The 13,398-nt window shown below is 45.2% G+C and overlaps 1 protein-coding gene across 2 annotated transcripts in view; it reads right to left on the bottom strand.

Annotated features, from left to right (window-relative positions):
• LOC126278201 (lipase 3-like) overlaps nucleotides 1-13,398 on the bottom strand; it is a 163,021-nt gene that overhangs the window by 32,095 nt on the left and 117,528 nt on the right. The window lies entirely within an intron of this gene.

Raw genomic sequence — 13,398 nt, forward strand, 5'->3', positions numbered from 1 at the left:
CAGTCATTGCATCCAATATATACACATTTCACGCACACAGAAGAGGGGAAATAGAAGGGAGGGTGGGCTGGCGTACAGTGGCAGCAGCACGCCCAGCGGCGTAGAGGTTACGAGAGTACCGATAGAGGCCAATGGCAAGAAGTGTCGCCAACCCCCTCTCAGCCGCGAGTATTTAGGATCGCCGTTGCGAAATGGAGGGCCAGTTTTAGCCAGTTAGTTCGAGGCAGTTATGACAGTTAGTTCGTGACTGTACGCCATGGACTTCCACCGTGTTATTGAGATGGAGCTGAAGACAGTTTAGCAGACAGACAGCAAACACATAGCAACATTAGGGTGAACGTGGCGAACCTCCACTTCAGAGAGCTTGTACCACATATCATGGAAACTTAAAGTTAAGTACGAAATGCCATAAAAGGTGGCGACGAGTATAATTCAGAAGATTTTGCTTGCTTCTCTTATTTTTCAGATCGCAGAGGTTTATAATTGCATATTTGTTGTTGAGTTCTTGCATGTATACCACGAGGGGAGCTGCAGAACTAATCAAATTTCTCTTCTCAGGGGGTTTGCTTGCTTGCTTTTTTGCTGTAACTTACTTGTGAAATCCATGGCTACCACGCCCCTTCCGCCCCCTGCCCCCGCCCCTCAGACGCAGACAACCTATGTTATGGATCTAACACAAGCTTTAGACTTTCAGACCCAACAAATTGCTTCCTTGCTGACAATGGTACAACAATTTCTGGCTACACAAGCAACAGCGGTCGCACAACCGACTGACCGAGGCGCCGAAAAAGTGCCGCAGCCCAGCATACCTACGTACTGGCAATTTAATGAGACACAAGAGGAATGACACGAATACCTGACACAGTTCCAAGCTCATCGCGCAGTTCATCGTATTCAAGGTATTGCAAATCTATAATACTTTCTCTCGATGGCAGAGCCCCCAGTGTTCAGTTTAAAAAAAAAACTTTTCCCAACTGCGTCTCCCGACGAACTAAGTTATGACGAAGTAATGGCTGCATAAACCAAGTACTAAGACCAACAAGTTCACGTAGCTACAGCCAGGTATCAGCTTTTTCGTTTGCAGAAAAAGCCGGAACTGGTGTACTGTCAGTGGTATACAGAATTAACGGGCATGACTAGGAAGTGTAAATTTAAGTGTAGTTTTGGCAACTTTTACTGCGACCTAGTATAATTGGTGACCATAACTCCTGTACGTGAGGCAATACTGACCACACGACTTATCTTAGAAAATAGGAAAGGCAAACCTACGTTTCTAGCATTTGTAGACTTGGAGAAAGCTTTTGACAATTCTGGAACCGCGCGCCGCGGATTTTGAATCCCTGCCAGACGTCATGGACGTCGAAGACCACTAGAGGTCTCTGCACCATCACGTCATAAGCTGTGGCGGCGCGCGCCTCCTGGCCCGCTTTTAGTGTGAGGGCGCCACAGTGGATCACGTGGTCCCAGCGGCCAATAGCGGCGCGCCCGATAGACTACTTAAGCGCCGGTCTCTCGCTTAGCCAGCCAGTCTAATCTCGCGTACTTCTGTGGACACATCGCCTCACGTTAGACAACTTATTTACTTTCTTGTTCTGTGTACGAGTGGATGTTTTTGTTAGGTTTCCTTGTGACTTCGTTGTTCGATCTTGTTGTTCATTCTGTCCTTCGTTGGTCGTGTCAGTCCTCACCCATTGTGTTGTTGTAAGCGGACCTCTTTTCCGGGTCCCGCCGCGCTTTCCGTCATTTCAATCCCGCGACCATCCCGGTCGCAGATACAACAATGTTGACTGGAATACTCTCTTTCAACTTCTGAAGGTGGCAGGGGTAAAATACAGGGAGCGTTTCCGAAGAAGAGAAATTTGTTAACATCGAGTATAGATTTAAGTGTCAGGAAGTCGTTTCTGGAAGTATTTGTATGGAGTGCAGCCATGTATGGAAGTGAAACGTGGACGATAAATAGTTTAGACAAGAAGAGAATAGTACGTTTCGAAATGTGGTGTTACAGAAGAATGCTGAAGATTAGATGGGTACATCACATAACTAATGAGGAGGTATTGAATAGAATTGGAGAGAAGGGAAATTTGTGGCACAACTTGACTAAAAGAAGGGATCGATGGGTGGGGCATATTCTGAGGCATCAAGGTATCACAAGTTTAGTATTGGAGGGCAGTGTGGAGGGTAAAAATCGTAGAGGGAGACTAAGAGATGAATACACTAAACAGATTCAGAAAGATGTAGGTTGCAGTAGGCACTGGGAGATGAAGCAACTTGCACAGGATAGAGTAGCATGGAGAGCTGCATCAAACCAGTCTCAGGACTGACGACCACAACAACAACATAAACTCCTGTACATTCCATTTGTTATGTATAAATATTTATTTTGTATTGTGTAAATATCGCTGAAAACTGCATGTGTATTTCCATACGATAAATAAATCATAATAACTGTGACCTCTTGATTCGAGATGCTATAACATTCAATGTCCCCGATAGAAGAATACGGGAACAGATCTTAAAGTGCTCTGATCCTTCACTTTATCAAATGTTGCAAATCTTAGAGCAATACGATTCGGGTGCCATAGTGGCAAGTTTGATCAGGTCCCAATTTGTCGGGTCGAGTCACCCCTAGCTTGCGACCGCCCCAAGCAGCCACAACAGCGAGCGTGTACACATCACGGTGGACAGCCTCGTAAGGATGTAAACAAGCCGGTGAACTTAGTGAAGTCTTGGCCTAGATGTTATCCTCGCCATAAAAGACAAGATTGCCCATCACGTAACGTAACGTGTTTCATCTGCGGAAAAAGGGCCATCTCCAAACAGTTTGTTTTTGCAACGGCACAAAACCGCCAATTTCGGCCGCTCCAAAAAAAACACGCTGGTGCACATGCAGTGAACTTTGTGTTTTCCAAATCTGCAACAGGTTGTGACAAAAGTTCGATTAAAGTTGTGTCCCCTTCTCGCCCTAGTGTGGTACAAAGACGTTCTAACAAACTATATGTATCATTCCGCATTCCAGGCCGTCGTGTGAACTTTAAGTTACACACAGGTGCCTCAGTAACTTTGCTGAATTGTGCCGCGTACGAACAGTCCGGCTCACCTTGCCCTTCTAAATCTAGCAAGCACCTCACTGCTTACAGCGGACAGGAAATTCCAGCGCTTAGACAGAGTAGTTTGCTTGCCATGTAGCAGGGCCAACACGAATTCTTACTTTTCGTGGGTTAATAACACAGAGTACTAGTCAACTACAGTGGCCAAAGCTTCGTTTGTACTCTAAAATGCAAAGATGTACACTCCTGGAAATTGAAATAAGAACACCGTGAATTCATTGTCCCAGGAAGGGGAAACTTTATTGACACATTCCTGGGGTCGGATACATCACATGATCACAGTGACAGAACCACAGGCACATAGACACAGGCAACAGAGCATGCACAATGTCGGCACTAGTACAGTGTATATCCACCTTTCGCAGCAATGCAGGCTGCTATTCTCCCATGGAGATGATCGTAGATATGCTGGATGTAGTCCTGTGGAACGGCTTGCCATGCCATTTCCACCTGGTGCCTCAGTTGGACCAGCGTTCGTGCTGGACGTGCAGACCGCGTGAGACGACGCTTCATCCAGTCCCAAACACGCTCAATGGGGGACAGATCCGGAGATCAGGGTAGTTGACTTACACCTTCTAGAGCACGTTGGGTGGCACGGGATACATGCGGACGTGCATTGTCCTGTTGGAACAGCAATTTCCCTTGCCGGTCTAGGAATGGTAGAACGATGGGTTCGATGACGGTTTGGATGTACCGTGCACTATTCAGTGTCCCCTCGACGATCACCAGAGGTGTACGGCCAGTGTAGGAGATCGCTCCCCACACCATGATGCCGGGTGTTGGCCCTGTGTGCCTCGGTCGTATGCAGTCCTGATTGTGGCGCTCACCTACACGGCGCCAAACACGTATACGACCATCGTTGGCACCAAGGCAGAAGCGACTCTCATCGCTGAAGACGACACGTCTCCATTCGTCCCTCCATTCACTCCTGTCGTGACACCACTGGAGGCCGGCTGCACGATGTTGGGGCGTGAGCGGAAGACGGCCTAACGGTGTGCGGGACCGTAGGCCAGCTTCATGGAGACGGTTGCGAATGGTCCTCGCCGATACCCCAGGAGCAACAGTGTCCCTAATTTGCTGGGAAGTGGCGGTGCGGTCCCCTATGGCACTTCGTAGGGTCCTACGGTCTTGGCGTGTATCCGTGCGTCGCTGCGATCCGGTCGCAGGTCGACGGGCACGTGCACCTTCCGCCGACCACTGGCGACAACATCGATGTACTGTGGAGACCTCACGCCCCACGTGTTTAGCAATTCGGCGGTACGTCCACCCGGCCTCCCGCAAGCCCACTATACGCCCTCGCTCAAAGTCCGTCAACTGCACATACGGTTCACGTCCACGCTGTCGCGGCATGCTACCAGTGTTAAAGACTGCGATGGAGCTCCGTATGCCACGGCAAACTGGCTGACACTGACGGCGGCGGTGCACAAATGCTGCACAGCTAGCGCCATTCGACGGCCAACACTGCGGTTCCTGGTGTGTACGCTGTGCCGTGCGTGTGATCATTGCTTGTACAGCCCTCTCACAGTGTCCGGAGCAAGTATGGTGGCTCTGACACACCGGTGTCAATGTGTTCTTTTTTCCATTTCCAGGAGTGCATATAGCAGATGGAAACAATGTTTGAGGAACCGCTTTTGTACAATTGTAAACACCTAGTCCACTGGTGATATTTTGTGTAAGTGTTTGTTTGTCACTGTAGCATACCTAGCATATGGAGTAGGTCTGGAATATTGTTCAAACGTGTATCCACCGAAATTAGGTCTGGGCTAATGTCTAAAGGTGTACCACATCCATGAAATTCAGAATTGTGTTCCTAGAAAGATCTACCAACATTAGGTCTAGGACAGCTTTCACTCCCACCCTCCCTTCACCATCGCCCTCTCCCTCCATGACGAAGCAACAAGTATTCCTAACTGAGCTGTTTGAATTTGGTTTTCTCCCTTAGTAAACGTAGAATACCTTGTATTTTCCCACTATTTTTGAATTTCCATCTACTTTACTTAGCATACATATGCTATGATGTCAGAGAGGCAGGTTCAAATCACGCTTTTTCATATCATAAGGGTAGGAAAAACTTTTGTACTAAGGTGCCTGTTTCATATCTGACAATCGTAATTGTGGACAACTCTATCCTGCATTTTTTTTATTGTCTGCCGGTTTTAAAAGTGAGTATTGGATGAATCTGGCAACCTTGGATGCTGTTCCAGCTTTCCCAGCAATTTTGGTTCTTAAATCATAGAGGGAGGAAAGCACATATAATAATTGGGTGATAAATTATAGCTATAATAAAGGTGTGGCTGGAAGTGACATGTCATTAATAACAGTAATAACTTAGCTCCGTCTTCTTGGGTAAATCTGGCAACCATGAAGTCTGTTTTAGCTTTCCTAATGAACAGGATGACACATTTCAAAGTTTCCAACCATTTTTATCTCACCCCTTTGGTACAGAGTAGTAGGGGAGAAGGTAGGAAAGAGGGTAGGTGACCACGATATTGGCCTTGTGTGAGATCTAGTAACAACGCACTCTGTCTTAGAAACAGCTCTGCCCCCTTACTAGTTGAGTGCTGCATGACGCTGATGAGCAACTGGCACATACCCCCTCAATTCCTGCTCAGGAGGACCCTAGATTTGCCTATTCACCGAGCTTGGTCATTATCTTTGTGTCAGCTGAGACAGTACACAGGCTTATTTACAATGCCCCACAATATTGGTAGAGTTCTTTATGAAGAAAGGGAGGAACTGGAAAATGGCGTAGAATATATGAACAGAAAGCACTAAAGTCTGCTCTTGTGCAACACATATACTCTTTACTGAGATGGTTACCACAAACCCCCGGACAGGGCAGATAGAATACATTGTGGAAAGCGGCCAAAATGAGGGGCTCTCAGTTACACCCAAACAAACAAATTTATTATTTAATCGAACATTACAACAGCCCAAAAATTTTTAAACACACAGCTTTAATCTTTGGGACTTAATTACCGACTGAAAGCCACTTTAATTTAAAAATGGCTGAAGGCCAATAATTTACAACGCAAACATAATCAGAAATTTAAAAGCCAACCCTTTTCTTAAAACAGTTCTTTAGTTAGGTTGAAGTAAATAAGTTACATTCAAATCATCTGGAGGTCGAACACTTAAAACACCAAAACATCAATTGTTTTAAATACCAAAGACCTTATGGTAAACAGTTCTTTAATTTAGGCTAGAGGCCTTAAGAACAAACAACTGAAACTCAAACCTGCTGAAGGCCAAAGACTTAAAATTTCAATAGGTTGAAGTAAACTAGCTAAATTCAAATCTGCTGAAGGCGGAAGACTTAAAAATAAAAAAAAAAAATAAATGCCAAAGGGCTTTCGTGAAGCAGTACTTTAAATTAGGCTGAAGGCCTCGAGAGTAAAACAACTCTAATTTAATACACAAAACTGGCTAGAAGCCATACAAGTACCAACAACAAGAACAAATCTAAAAAAAAGGCAGTACACACAAGGGCGCCCAGATGTTCGAGGATCGACCTGTAATTCAAACACTAACGATCGCTTAGGTGAGACAGGCAGTAGGGCCAACCGTTCACTATACGACGACAACCAAGCGACCGGCTGTCAGCAGACCCACCGACAAGACAACTTCCACTTCACCCGACCAGGGCACAACCGGGAGTTCAACGGAACAACGAAGAAGATATCGGCGCCCACAACAAATCATACACGGAGCTGTGAAACTACACACCGTGCTGGACAGCAATAACGCGATGAGGAAACTACACTGCCTGAAATTTACGTCAACGCCCAGGGCAGGTAACCGGAACGTAAACGGCCACAGGGCAGAAGATTCCGCTAATGCACTTCAATTCAAATCACCAAATACAGTGAAACTCCACCAGAGGGTGGCTAGAATTTTCCAACTTGAAAATTACGTTGTTGCTCGTGGAAATATCCCAACAGGCGACAACGAACTCCAAACGACACAATGTGAACAGTCTTGACTTGCTTGTAGATTAAATCAAACTCAACTTTCGTGTCAGGGTCGGTGAACCACGCACCTCATAGCAATGGGAACAGCACTCTCTCCGACACCGTGTAGAGAAAGCCAGCGGGCCCCGGCCAAACTATGTCCCGTCGAGAATTTCTCCCTGCTCCAACGCCACCTGACCTACTCCTCAGAGCCAGTACGCCTACAACATTAAAAAAAAAACTTGTCAATCAGAATCACACAAACTACACACAGTTTCACGAACACTTACACGAAGATCCAGACAATGCTAACGGCAGTAATTGTTGAAAGACAGGGACGAATCAAGAGTCAGCACACACAGCCAACAATAAGCGATCGCCAGTCAAATACACGTCTTCCGGCAAGACGACCGACCGACGACCAACCAAAGTCGTCGCCACCCCAATCATGTGTGTTGGTAAGCGTTGGGCGAGTCATGGCGGTACGGACATCACTGCTGCCACGCCCCAGCTCAACTTGTGCCGTGTGCCAACTCAAACAGTGCCAGGTCCGAACTAACTGCCGGCACCTTCCAACTGACTCGTTGACACACGACGACCGGGAAGTAATAGCAGTCCAGCAAAGATAATAAGGCAGGGCTTATATCGATAAGCGCTACTGCTGCCACTCACGGGCAGGCAATGCAGCAACTCATTGATACAAGTAATTGAAACTAACATTATGAGGTGGCAGTATGCCAAAAACAGGATGTTAAATAAGAGATGGCACAAACACGAGCCACGCATGGCTCACTACTTGTTATCCATAAAGTACTTGAACATATCCTGTAAATCATCATTACCTGGTTGCTTGTCCTCACATTGCCCATGCTTGGTCAGAACCACTGTCTCTGCTGAAATGGTAAGTGCAACTGTTAATAGGTCCTTGGAGTGTGGCATGAGCTTAGTGAGAAACTGGAATATAGCTTGTCTTACCTTCGTGAGAAGGATCCTAGGCTTATATATATTATAATCCTAGGCCACTAGGTAATACCTCAACTGAGAAGATAGGCATATCTGTTCATTACGACAACAGAACCCACTGTGAGGTTGGTGCGGAACTGAAACATGGCCAACATATCTACACCCCCAAATCTGCAAATGTACCATACTTGGCTACTAACTAATACCATATCCTTCCCCCCATGAACCATGGACCTTGCCGCTGATGGGGAGGCTTGCGTGCCTCAGCGATACAGGTAGCCGTACCGTAGGTGCAACCACAACGGAGGGGTATCTGTTGAGAGGCCAGACAAACGTGTGGTTCCTGAAGAGGGGCAGCAGCCTTTTCAGTAGTTGCAGGGGCAACAGTCTGGATGATTGACTGATCTGGCCTTGTAACAATAACTAAAACAGCCTTGCTGTGCTGGTACTGCTAACGGCTGAAAGCAAGGGGAAACTACGGCCGTAATTTTTCCCGAGGGCATGCAGCTTTACTGTATGATTAAATGATGATGGCATCCTCTTGGGTAAAATATTCCGGAGGTAAAATAGTCCCTCATTCGGATCTCCGGGCGTGGACTACTCAAGAGAATGTCGTTATCAGGAGAAAGAAAACTGGCGTTCTACCGGTCGGAGCGTGGAATGTCAGATCCCTTAATCGGGCAGGTAGGTTAGAAAATTTAAAAAGGGAAATGGATAGGTTAAAGTTAGATGTAGTGGGAATTAGTGAAGTTCGGTGGCAAGAGGAGCAAGACTTCTGGTCAGGTGACTACAGGGTTATAAACACAAAATCAAATAGGGGTAATGCAGGAGTAGGTTTAATAATGAATAGGAAAATAGGAAATAGTGAACGCATTATTGTGGCCAAGATAGATACGAAGCCCACACCTACTACAGTAGTACAAGTTTATATGCCAACTAGCTCTGCAGATGACGAAGAAATTGAAGAAATGTATGATCAAATAAAAGAAATTATTCAGATAGTGAAGGGTGACGAAAATTTAATAGTCATGGGTGAGTGGAATTCGGTAGCAGGAAAAGGGAGAGAAGGAAACGTAGTAGGTCAATATGGACTGGGGCAAAGAAATGAAAGAGGAAGCCGCCTGGTAGAATTTTGCACAGAGCACAACTTAATCATAGGTAACACTTGGTTCAAGAATCATAAAAGAAGGCTGTATGCATGGAAGAAGCCTGGAGATACTGACAGGTTTCAGATAGATTATATAATGGTACGACAGAGATTTAGGAACCAGGTTTTAAATTGTAAGACATTTCCAGGGGCAGATCTGGACTCTGACCACAATCTATTGGCTATGACCTGTAGATTAAACCTGAAGAAACTGCAAAAAGGTGGGAATTTAAGGAGATGGGACCTGGATAAACTAAATGAACCAGAGGTTGTACGGTGTTTCAAGGAGAGCCTAAGGGAGCAATTGACAGGAATGGGGGAAATAAATACAATAGAAGCAGAATGGGTAGCTTTGAGGGATGAAGTACTGAAGGCAGCAGAGGATCAACTAGGTAGAAAGACTAGGGCTAGTAGAAATCCTTGGGTAACAGAAGAAATATTGAATTTAATTGATGAAAGGAGAAAATATAAAAATACAGTAAATGAAGCAGGCAAAAAGGAATACAAACGTCTCAAAAATGAGATCGACAGGAAGTGCAAAATGGCTAAGCAGGGATGGCTAGAGGATAAATGTAAGGATGTAGAGGCTTATCTCACTAGAGGTAAGATAGATACTGCCTACAGGAAAATTAAAGAGACCTTTGGAGAAAAGAGGACCACTTGTATGAATATTAAGAGCTCAGATGGAAACCCAGTTCTAAGCAAAGAAGGGAAAGCAGAAAGGTGGAAGGAGTATATAGAGGGTCTATACAAGGGCGATGTACTTGAGGACAATATTATGGAAATGGAAGAGGATGTAGATGAAGATGAAATGGGAGATACGATACTGCGTGAAGAGTTTGACAGAGCAGTGAAAGACCTGAGTCGAAACAAGGCCCCCGGAGTCGACAACATTCCATTGGAACTACTGACGGCCTTGGGAGAGCCAGTCCTGACAAAACTCTACCATCTGGTGAGGAAGATGTATGAGACAGGCGAAATACCCTCAGACTTCAGGAAGAATGTAATAATTCCAATCCCAAAGAAAGCAGGTATTGACAGATGTGAAAATTACCAAACTATCAGTTTAATAAGTCACAGCTGTAAAATACTAAGGCGAGTTCTTTACAGACGAATGGAAAAACTGGTAGAAGCCGACCTCGGGGAAGATCAGTTTGGATTCCGTAGAAATGTTGGAACACGTGAGGCAATACTGACCCTACGGCTTATCTTAGAAGCTAGATTAAGAAAAGGCAAACCTACGTTTCTAGCATTTGTAGACTTAGAGAAAGCTTTTGACAATGTTGACTGGAATACTCTCTTTCAAATTCTGAAGGTGGCAGGGGTAAAATACAGGGAGCGAAAGGCTATTTACAATTTGTACAGAAACCAGATGGCAGTTATAAGAGTCGAGGGGCATGAAAGGGAAGCAGTGGTGGGGAAGGGAGTAAGACAAGGTTGTAGCCTATCCCCGATGTTATTCAATCTGTATATTGAGCAAGCAGTAAAGGAAACAAAAGAAAAATTCGGAGTAGGTATTAAAATCCGTGGAGTAGAAATAAAAGCTTTGAGGTTCGCCGATGACATCGTAATTCTGTCAGAGACAGCAAAGGACTTGGAAGAGCAGTTGAACGGAATGGATAGTGTCTTGAAAGGAGGATATAAGATGACCATCAACAAAAGCAAAACGAGGATAATGGAATGTAGTCGAATTAAGTCGGGTGATGCTGAGGGAATTAGATTAGGAAGTGAGACACTTAAAGTAGTAAAGGAGTTTTGCTATTTGGGGAGCAAAATAACTGACGATGGTCGAAGTACAGAGGATATAAAATGTAGAATGGCAATGGCAAGAAAAGCGTTTCTGAAGAAGAGAAGTTTGTTAACATCGAGTATAGATTTAAGTGTCAGGAAGTCATTTCTGAAAGTATTAGTATGGAGTGTAGCCATGTATGGAAGTGAATCATGGACGATAAATAGTTTGGACAAGAAGAGAATAGAAGCTTTCGAAATGTGGTGCTACAGAAGAATGCTGAAGATTAGATGGGTAGATCACATAACTAATGAGGAAGTATTGAATCGGATTGGGGAGAAGAGAAGTTTGTGGCACAACTTGACCAGAAGAAGGGATCGGTTGGTAGGACATGTTCTGAGGCATCAAGGGATCACCAATTTAGTATATGAGGGCAGCGTGGAGGGTAAAAATCGTAGAGGGAGACCAATAGATGACTACACTAAGCAGATTCAGAAGGATGTAGGTTGCAGTAGATACTGGGAGATGAAGAAGCTTGCTCAGGATAGAGTAGCATGGAGAGCTGCATCAAACCAGTTTCAGGACTGAAGACCACAACAACAACAATACCATATCTGAGAGTGTATATGGGTCTCCTCACCAACTCACCAGATTACAGCATGAAAGTGGTAAGGTATTAGAATATATCTTTTCAAGTCTTCTCCAAGAAGCCCGCAGGGTCGCATATGCTTCAGTACTCCTTTAAACTGTAACTGTCACAACAACTGAGGCAATAACACAGGCGTATGTTGCACGTCAGCAAAGTGTAGCTGGTGAGAAACTGGTAATTAGTCATACACATCAACATCAAGGTAGCCACAAATCTGTACAAACCTGCACAGGCACCACACTTAGCCATTCCCAGTTGAGGGAATGAGTAGGCAAATTAATAAGATTCACGGACTCAAGCATGAGGCTGATGAGAAACTGGGACATAACCTGTTATTCGTAAGAAGGCACCTGGTTAGCACATGCACCAGTTTTAAGTACTCTCTATTACTGTAACTGACATGGCAAAAGTTTTCCCATCAGGTCCGCAAAGCCTTCCATGAAGGCAGGGAGCATCTGAGACGTAGCCTCACACGTCTACATCACACACAAAAAATGAACTTGTGCCACAGTAGCTTGTGCTTCAGCTGGGACGATAGCAAGTATGTAAATTAGGTCGGTAGAATTTTGGAGGAGGCTGATGGAAAAGTGGAAATGGCCCCTTAAGTCATCTTCAGCACAATCATAGTTTTGTACTTGCAGCTCCATTACCTGCTAGCTGTTACTTCAGCTGTGACAATATGCAGATCTACTCTTGAGGTCACCTGGGTCTGTCATGAGGATCATGTGAAAGTTGAAAATGGCATATCGTATACATGCTAGTAGCCCAACAAGCTGATTATATGCCGTTCTTGGTCACTAACATAGTTAACTTATCAGGACAGCAGGTCCAGCGAGAGCTCAGAAACGAACGGAGACTAGCCTCACATTTCTAACATAGTGAGTCCTTAAGTCAGTACATGTGCAACACTAGCTAGCATAGGAACTGAGTTTTTAGACAAGCAGTTGTAGCCGGTCATCAGAGTCTAGCAGAAGGTCAGAGAGGCACTGCAGCATCCACACTCAGGCCTTCCTCAGGAATACTCTGGGCTTCATCCTTAACAACCATGCTTCTACACTAGCTGTTACCACAGCTGGGACAGTAGACAGGCATACTCACCAGATTAGCACAGCTCAACATGAAGTTCATAATCAAGCAAGATGTGACCACACTTGCTTTCCCCATGGGTTCCTCAGAGCTGCACATAGGCCATGCTTTTTATCTGGTAGCGCCTCAGTTCAGACAATGGGAAGTTCTACTTATCTGCTCACTTCTAAACATGTGTCATTGTTAGACACTAGCTAGTATCTCAACTGAGACACATGTCTACTCACCAATTTACAGAGTGATGCCTATGGGCGACTGGAACGTGGTGTCACATGTTGTCCACAGGGTGTGCCAAATCTGCTCATGTACGATGGTTTGCAATTGTCCAATAATTCAGCTGAGTTGGCGAGCAGGCCTACTCATCAGGAAGACTGAGTGCAGCATAAAACCACTGATAATCTGGAATAATGCGTTGCACTTCTTCCTTAAGAGGGGCAAGGTCAGCACTTTTGCCATGCTTAGCCACTCAAGCTAAGAAGATATGCTGGTGTACACAACGAGGTGACGAGAGTCTAATGAGGGAATACAGCTTGCACATTTTCGGTAGCTATGCCCCAAGTCTGCACATGATTAGTCACTAGCTAGTACCTCACGTAAGACAGGAAGGCTGACTCACCTTTTCTCCAGAATGCATCATGAGGCTGTTGAGGAGTCGTAACAGATTTTCCCAGCATCCAGATATTACCTCAGTTCAAGCAGTAAGCAATGCTATTCACCGAGGCAGCAGAGCACAGCGTGGATCTAATGACAGAAGGGACAATGGTCAT

The sequence above is a fragment of the Schistocerca gregaria genome, chromosome 6, assembly GCF_023897955.1.
Source record: "Schistocerca gregaria isolate iqSchGreg1 chromosome 6, iqSchGreg1.2, whole genome shotgun sequence".
NCBI lineage: Eukaryota > Metazoa > Arthropoda > Insecta > Orthoptera > Acrididae > Schistocerca > Schistocerca gregaria.